The 6,623-nt window shown below is 38.7% G+C and overlaps 1 long non-coding RNA gene across 1 annotated transcript; it reads left to right on the top strand.

The window, feature by feature from the left end:
- Positions 1–951: 951 nt before the first annotated feature.
- On the top strand, positions 952–6,623 carry LOC147665675 (uncharacterized). Its single transcript, XR_015304994.1, has 2 exons — positions 952–1,613; positions 3,828–6,623. It is a non-coding gene; the product is annotated as an uncharacterized LOC147665675 (long non-coding RNA).

Here is a 6,623-nt window from a genome sequence, read left to right as displayed (position 1 = left end):
TTCAATAGATGTAAATAAGGCTCCAAAGAAAACAAAATTGAAAAAACGAAATTACATGTTTCTGCAAAAATAAATTAATGTGCAGCATTTTCACTTAAATGCACAGTGTTAGATGTTCACAGCCAAGTCTTTTCAGCTGCAGTATATCTAATCATTCAGCCAGCACCTCTCTAGTTAAACACGGGTGGTGGAATTTTGCAAACAGTCCTTTCTAAATGTGGCGCAGTAATCTCACGCATTCCCAGTTAGGCAGCTGCGCCTAGGCTTGTGTGTTAATATGTATCTAAATAATAGGCAAGGGATGTAGTGAGCATTTTATATGTAGAACAGTCACAAATAGCAATAATTAGGCTTCATTAGGAAAAAATAATTATTAATTATGAAAAATAATTATTAAAAACAAGTGCTACAAAAATCGTTTTTTAATATTTGTGAAGCTTAACACTCATACTATGACCCCCTAGCATTAAAATATTTGATTTAAGTTATGTTGTACCACGAAAATGACCAAACACTTCTGTGCGCAATTTCCCTTACCCCAGGCGCAAACAAGCTCATTTCTATAAGGTATAACTTAGTATTTTCAAAAGCATTTCTCGTAAATTGGGTAGTAGACATTCTAGTAATACCCATTAACCAATAAAATTATAAAATATTTATTTCTTAGTATCCAGAATACAAAAGTCGATTTTCACATGAATAGACTGTTTTGAATGGTTTCAGGGCCCTTTTTAAAGCGTCTCTTTAGTAAATGCATACATTTAGACCTTAATATATATGTTTGCAGGTTGTGCCTTCTTATGATTCAGCAAGTCAATGTGTCATAGAATTACAAGAAAAAAAAGAGAGAAATTATTGTTTTAAATATAGTGAAATATTGCAGGTTATGTGGAAGTGGTTAAACCTACTGGCCTTGTCAGCTTCAGTTACCAGGAGCAGGGGACTGGCAGAACCTGAATAACGTGTTCCAGCAGTAGCGGCCGGCCGAGATGTTATCTTGTAAGGCTGTCTTGTTGACATTTGTGACCTTTTAATTAGGGCCTCGCCTGTGGAATGCAGCATGACATGGTTAAGCATGCATCAGCTGCCTCTTCGTATTTAAATCCCTGCCCATGCCACGGTCCTGACCTGAGGTCACTTGAATAGCCTGACTTGTTTAAAAGTGTCTTCTTAAAGTGTTACAAATTTGACATTAGCTGGGATGGGGTTTTTGTTTTTTTGAACTAAAATGAGCAGAGGATGCAGGGCCATGTACAGCAATGATGATTGCATTTTAGCCAAAGAATAAATAATAGCTCCAGCATGTTCCCACAAAACGCTTGTTGTTCTGTAAATTATGTCATCAGCACATTTATCTCAAATTAGAAATACGGCAGGGTTGACACAGCATTGCATCCCACTAATAATAATAAAAGGAACACCACACGTGGTTTGCATAGCTCCCAGTTGCTTTCAAAATGCTGCACACAAGCGCTTTATATGAGATGTAGTTGATTGTATATGATTTAAATCTGTAACCTTCATTCATTGCAGGCTGGCTTGTTCTCATTTGCCGCATTCACATTACATCTGCGTTAAAAGCGCACATCTGAGATAATAAACAAATAGGAAAGGTATTCCTCATGCAAAATTGTAGCACCTGCACTTCATGTCTTACAAATTAAGCACTGTGTAAAATGAAGGAACATGATTTAAAAAGGGCAAATGCAAAAGTGATTTCTTTGAGAAAACAAATATCAAACATTCTGCTACATGATCTGTAGAACTGGTATATGTGTGTCTCCATGCTAGGAACTCATTTTTTTTAGTTAAGTTTATTTGACAAAAAGAAAAACGAAGTGTTACATTGAGTTTTAGATAGGCAATAAGTAGAAGCCCTTCCCCAAAATTCTGCAACTTAAAGGCCTTAGGCCTGAGTGAGAATGCGCGTTTTTGCAAGGTACATGGAAAATAGGTTACAGGTAAGTAATGAAAAGTTTTTGTATGTCACGTTGTGCCATGTTTTGTAGTCTGATAAAAAGGGTTAAAATTTATGTTGTATTATGAGAAATGTGTGTGTTGTGTATCTTTTCTGCTTCTTCCTACAGATAATTCATGGATTAATTCACAAGACACGTGAGTTGGCTGGTTGAAGAGAAATGTTTTTTTTGCGTAATTTCTTTAAGAAAAAATGTGTGTGTTTATGTTTCATTTGTACATTTGGTCCATTGAAACGCGTTATTTGATACAGCAACATTATAGTTGACTGCAGAGTATCAATTACCTGATGCCCTGCTGTCAAAAGAAGGGCATGTGCCATGGTATTATGCATGACCGTTTATTCATATATGCTGTTTGTTTGTCTGGGCTGTTTTTCCTTGTGCTTGATATACAGCAGGTATATCTTATGGCTTGAGATGGCTTGATATGTGTATTTATTTTTTTAATGTTTTTTGTGTATGTTCTGTTCTATGGTGCTACTTTGAATTACAAGTTCCCGTTTTTGTTGTGAAAGAACACATATGACGATATGCATTGTTTCACAATAATTTGGATGAATTTGTATTAAGATAAATTTTCACAGATATGGATCTCATACTGTGAGCAGTAAGGCAGCAGTTTTTCCAGTGCACGCCTAAATTTGGCTGTAATAATTTTTTTAAGAAAACTAAAATGATATACTGGATCATAGATTGCCATCCGTTGTTAGTCACTTAACTGCCTTTTTCCTTAAGGACAGGCAGCTCTGCATTTATGTATCCTTGATTGGGCCTAAGGATGGAATTATAGATCCGTGACTAAAGGTGGCCTAATTTTGATATCGCATTTTTTTTGATCGCATTTTTTGATTCCTGAATAAGCCTATGGATTCATTTTTTTCGCTGAAGAGACAACTGAACATTAGTTAGAATTATCGTGTAGGGTATAGATTGTCAGCGGTAGAGTTAGAATTCTGTAACATTGGTCTTTCCATGTATCCCCGTGCTCTTGGTGCTGTGTCACATGCCTTAGGCCACCCAAGCAAACTCTTGTCCTTCCTATAGATTTTTCTTTTTGCTTTTTCCCTGACCAATGTTGCATCATGTTGAGTTATTGAAGATTTTAGTTGTGTCCTACTTCCATTTTTCCCTTCTCCATCTTCCTGTCACCAGTCAGCCCATTTATTATTATGGGTGTATTGTTCATGTTCCACATACATTCCCTTTTGATTGATGAGACTAATTTTCAAGAATTTACTTTAGGCCCACTTCAAATGTCTTTTTCAGACTGACTGTCAGGATAGTGATAGCCTGGTTAAATGACCCAATACAAGTTTTCCATCTCAATAGGAGATTTTCCATCTCAATAGGAGATATCTCAAGTTTACATTCTTTTTTAGTACGACATATTTTTAATGTCTATTTTTTAATTTTTCAGTTCCCTTCTGTTTCTGCTGTTTCAATTTTTTAATAAGATGTGTTCTAATCATGCAGATACCAGGACTCTCTAGTTCTTGTCCTTTTGTCTGCACAGTTGATCATTAGCCTTTGTATTACATAGCGCATTTGATGCACATTGTTTAAAGAAGGGACTTCTTCATGTCCTTGATAATGTGTATTATGTCATTGCTCTATTTGAGATGCTCTAGATAAGGAGTTTAGGAATACCTAGGCTTCATCATTAAGGAGAATATGTGTTTACCCCATTAAATAATGTACCCCATTAGACAATGCCACTGTGTGAGGGCATCCATTTTGGTTCCCATGTTGTATTGCCACTCCTTTGCAGTATTCAGGCCACTTGCTTAACTGTTTTTATATCTGACTTGAAGGAAACTAACAATTGTGTTACACTTGCCACATCACTAGGGTCCTGCTGGATTTTCCAGAGTCAAAGGAAGAGTGATTCCCTGCAGACCTGTGATCAACACTAAACCCACTCCCCATCAGTAAACATGGCAGACGACTACAGACTTCTTGGCCCTGCAATTCCTGACAGCAATCAGCAGCGTGGGCAGCGGTCATCAGCATGGACAGCGGTCATCAGCGTGCCTCCAGTGGTACCTCCTAAGCAAGCCATTTGTTTCATCAGAAGGCGTTGTGAAAAGAAAAGAAAAAAGGAGCTGATTTTCTGTTTTGCCTCAGAAGTTCAATGCAAAGATGCGGAGGATCCCTGCTTTTGATGGCAGGACTGTCATCCACTTTGTGCAATTTGTTCAAACTGTCATGTGCTTGAACCTCTGACAGCGCGCGGTCCCCTGACCCCCTTGGCCTGAGTTTTTGGCCTTTCCCCACACACACCTATTTTCCCTTTGCTCCAGCAGAAAGGCAGTGCACCTGAGAATCCAAGTTTGGAAAAGGCACTACATTCCGGTGCCCATGAGAAGAGCAGCTTGATCGTCCTCTGACACTAATTGATGAGTGTTGGAGTCTGAAAGGAGTTACTGATCTTGAGAGGTTGATTCTCAGTGATGCTTGTTTCTGCACAAGATGTTTTGTGCCCTTGATCAATGAAGAGCACATTTCCTGAGGTGTCACAGAGAAGAGACACTGGTGCATTGTTTTAAGACATTGAGACTTTCGAGTGAGCTGTGAGTGTTTGCCCGGAGGGCACTCGTACTAAACAGTATTGTCTTCTCATGAAAAAGCCTGAATTGAAGAGGCCCAACGCGAAGAAGACACTGGAAGCGGATTTGATGGACAATAGAAGCCTGCAATGAGAGGCTTTGGCGGACTCTGGGTATTTTCTGTGAGCTTGCATAGAATTGGAGTTTGGAAACTAATTTTTGCTGCTTTGCTGGCATTTGTTTTAAAGTACTATTCTGTTTAGTAAAAGCAGAATGAAGTCTCTCTGTGGAAGTGTATCCCTTTTTCATCTGAGAGCATTGATCAGGAACGCCACTGTTTCACTTGAACATATAATAGATTACTGAAATGCATAGGAAGCTATATAAAATGTTATTAAATTCTAGGATTTGCTTTTTGTTTAGGATTGTGCAAGTATTTTGCATTTGACTTTTGTTTTTCTTTTTCTCTTGCTTTTTCTGAAATTGTATTATGGTTTTTTTTGTTAAATTTTTGATTGGTTACCATTTGCCAGTTGCAGGGTCACGTAGGAGTACCAACGGTTCAGTTTGTGACCTGAGTAGTGGCAGTAGGCCTGCAGGACTTGCAGTGTCCCTATGACCTGCTAATAATCACAGCTGAAGTACTCTATCAAGATCGCGTGAGCGACATTAGAAAATGGAGATTGTATTGAGGAATGACGATAAAAAGCAAGAGATGAAAAACCAAAATTATAGAATATTGTTCTCTAAGAGTGGTATAGCTCTATCTATTTTAATACTTTTATGTATTTTATTGGCTACTATATTTTGGTTTGTTTCTTCTACACAATTGACATCTGCACCAACTTCCCAACATACTCTTTCTTTCTTCACTGTTTCTTCACATGACTTTCATGTTTTACCTGAACATACATTGGTTAGGCCAGAGTTTACTGATAGACCCTTCTGTACAGCTTCTACATCAACACTAGAACACCACTAATTGTTGGGTGGGTGATCTTATACCACATACTACAGATAGAGGTGTTCACTATTTGGTCCTGCCATATATGGCCTTTGTACCACTACGTGTGTAAGAAGACTTGTCCCGAGAGAGTTGCTAAGTCGTAAGATAATACTACAGCAACCCCTTGATGATCTGATAAGTATAGACCTAGATTCAGACTGACATGGGTTTAGGTTATTGCCTATATAAAGGGCAAAAGGAGCGTCTGTGGTTCTGAAAATTCCGGACCCTGCCATAATGGTGTACCAAGGCCTAAACACTCGTGCAGAAAATATCATCATACCACGACGAATTTGGTATCAATAGACCGGTAATGATCAGGACATTATGCCTGTGTATTTTCATCACGATACAATGATGCATGCAGGAGTTATTGGCAAATTCATTCTGAGCCCACAGGCTCTAGGTTGTGAACAAGCGTCCATTTTAGTTGTTGCCCTTTACATAGGCATATACATGAGCCAATGATTCTTAAAGGACACGTATTCCTTAGCTTGAGTTCTTCCTGACTCCCATTTGACCTGAACAGGCTGAATCTGCCTACGTGATGTTGGCCTCACCAAACCAGTCCATGCCCTCTAGTCAATCTATATTAAAGATCTGAGCAACTTGTTGTGTACATTGGCCTGAGCAAGATTAGAAGGCCGAATACAGTAGCCATGCCTGTTTATGACCCACAAGCATCCCTTATCCTACATTTCTATCTTCCACACCTGGCTCTGTTTCTCTGCTCCTGGGCTTTTACAATGGGGAGGTGACTGTTTATATGATGGGGAGGAAACCAGATCTATTGTGAGCTTATCCGGCCTGCACAGAAAAATATGTGAAGTTTGACATATGTTCATGATGGAAGATGGGTTGGTCAGTTTGGGCAAGTAGAATGGAATTCATAATTATAGCCTGCTTTGTTATGGTACCATGGGAGCGACCTACAATGATGTGTTTCACAGCAAGAATGTGAGCCTAGGGGCAAACTTTTTGTATAAAAGGCCTGTCTGAGAAAGCTCAGGCAGGCTCCCTCTTTCAATTGTAAAACTACGGTTGGACGACGAAGCCTCATAATAATAATAATAAAGATGTCTTTTGATTTTA

Source organism: Lissotriton vulgaris, unplaced genomic scaffold (assembly GCF_964263255.1).
Source record: "Lissotriton vulgaris unplaced genomic scaffold, aLisVul1.2 SCAFFOLD_5300, whole genome shotgun sequence".
In the NCBI taxonomy this organism is placed as follows: domain Eukaryota; kingdom Metazoa; phylum Chordata; class Amphibia; order Caudata; family Salamandridae; genus Lissotriton; species Lissotriton vulgaris.
This window is presented reverse-complemented; position numbering and strand designations above follow the sequence as displayed.